Source organism: Piliocolobus tephrosceles, chromosome 4, assembly GCF_002776525.5.
Source record: "Piliocolobus tephrosceles isolate RC106 chromosome 4, ASM277652v3, whole genome shotgun sequence".
Taxonomy (NCBI): domain Eukaryota; kingdom Metazoa; phylum Chordata; class Mammalia; order Primates; family Cercopithecidae; genus Piliocolobus; species Piliocolobus tephrosceles.
The window spans coordinates 31,459,366-31,461,553 of NC_045437.1; the positions used below are offsets into that span (position 1 = coordinate 31,459,366).

Below are 2,188 nucleotides of genomic sequence, written 5' to 3' on the forward strand. Positions count from 1 at the left end.
CCATAGTTCCTAAGAAAATAGCTTTGTTCTTTTTGATGCCAGGTTTTTTTTCCCTGTTGCAAGATGCTGTGTTTCTGAGGTGGAAGATTAGCCCAAGACTATGCAGGGCCTTACGAAGAGGCACTTTCAGGAGTGAGTGGCTGTTGGAACCCCCCTCCTAGATGGCTTCCCACTGTCCACTGGCACACATCCCTTTGCCCTGCCACCTCCGAGATTTCAGGCTTTTTCTTGCTTCTCTGCTTTCATTCTGTTGCTTTTTTTTTTTTTTTTTTTTTTTTTTTGGAGTCTTGCTCTGTCGCCCAGGCTTGAATGCAGTAGCGCAGTCTCAGCTCACTGCCCTCTACCTCCCAGGTTCAAGTGATTCTTGTGCCTCAGCCTCCCAAGTAGCTGAGATTACAAGTATGCGCCACCATGCCTGGCTAATTTTTGTATTTTTAGTAGAGATAGGGTTTCACCATGTTGGCCAAGCTGGTCTCGAACTCCTGACCTCAAGTGATCTGCCTGCCTTGGCCTCCCAAAGTGCTGGGATTACAGGCATGACCCACCATGCCTGACCACCTTTTTTTTTTTTTTTTAATTGGCACATAATTGTACATGCTTACGGAGCACAAAGTGATACTTCAATACATGTATACATGGTGCAATGATTAAATCAGGGTAATTAGCGTATCCATCACATCAAATGTATCATGTCTTTGGGGTAGGAACATCCCAAATTCTCTCTTCTAGCTATTTCAATAAATGCAATACCTTATCTTTTTTTTTTTTTTATTTTTTCTGAGCTGGAGTCTTGCTCTGTTGCTCAGGCTGGAGTACAATGGTACAATCTTGGCTCACTGCAACCTCCGCCTCACAGGTTCAAGCGATTCTCCTGCCTCAGCCTTCCAAGTAGCTAGGATTACAGGCATATGCCACCACGCTTGGCTAATTTTTGTATTTTCAGTAGAGACGGGAATTTCACCATGTTGGCCAGACTAGTCTTGAACGCTTGACCTCAGGTGATCCACCCTCCTTGGCCTCCCAAAGTGCTGGGATTATAGGTGTGAGCCACCATGCGCAGCCCTGTTTTGTCTGTTTGTTTGTTTTTTGTTGTGTTTTGTTTTTAACTCAAACTGCCTTGGCTATTCAGAGTCCTTTGTGGTTCCATGCACATTTTACAACTGGTTTTTCTTCCCTATTTCTGTAAAGAATATCATTGGAATTTTGGTAGGAATGTTACTGAATCTATAGATGACTTTGGGTAGCATGGACGTTTTAACGGTACTCTTCTATTGTCTTCCTCACCTTCCTCCTCCTCAGTCTCTGGCCAAACTCCCCTTGTCAGCCCCACTCAAGTCCCCACCTCCTCTGTCCAGACTTTCCGGGATAATCTGGCTTCTCACTCTCCCACTCCTCTGAATTCGTCAAGACAGCCAGAGCTCGGTGTAAACCTGTACCCGGCTTTCGTATTCTGTATGTTTTCCCAGTTAGCCCAGCCCCCGCACTAAAAAGGAAGCCTCCTGAGTTTGGCACTTAGACTGTTTTACACGGAAGTACATCACATTCACATCCCCCAGTGTGAGCCAACCCCATACACGACTGGCCAGATGCTGGGACTGAGAGGGCCATGAGGGCCCTGCTGCATCCACACAGACGTAGGGAACCAAATAGAACAACAGCCTGACGCCTGCGGCTTTGCCCTCGGAGGGTGAATGGCATAAAAAGACCCAAGTGTGCAGTGATTAAATCAGGGTAATTAGCATATCCATCACATCAAATGTATCATTTCTTTGTGGTAGGAACATCCTTCATCATAGAAATACCAAAAGAGAGAAAAACGGGCAGATGCAAATGTTTCTTCTGCCGGCTAGTCTGAGTTCTCTTAGAGCGTCTGAAGCAGGGTGGTATTTGTTAGATGTGGGTACTCTATAATTTTAGAGAGAAAAGCAGAAAGACAGGAAGGGCCTCCATTTAGGCCACAGAATGCCTTTTTTTTTTTTTTTTGAGACAGAGTTTCGCTCTTTTTGCCCAGGCTGCAGGGCAATGGCACGTTCTCGTCTCACTGCAACCTCTGCCTCCCGGGTTCAAGCGATTCTCCTGCTTCAGCCTCCCAAGTAGCTGGGATTACAGGTGCCCGCCACCATGCCCAGCTAATTTGTGTATGTGTGTGTGTGTGTGTGTGTGTGTGTGTGTGTGTGTGTGTGTGTGT

At 46.2% G+C, this 2,188-nt stretch overlaps 1 protein-coding gene across 1 annotated transcript in view; it reads left to right on the top strand.

Annotated features, from left to right (window-relative positions):
- The window catches only part of PDZD2 (PDZ domain containing 2), a 324,103-nt gene that overhangs the window by 297,292 nt on the left and 24,623 nt on the right, over nt 1-2,188 (top strand). The gene's annotated exons all lie outside the window — the stretch shown is intronic.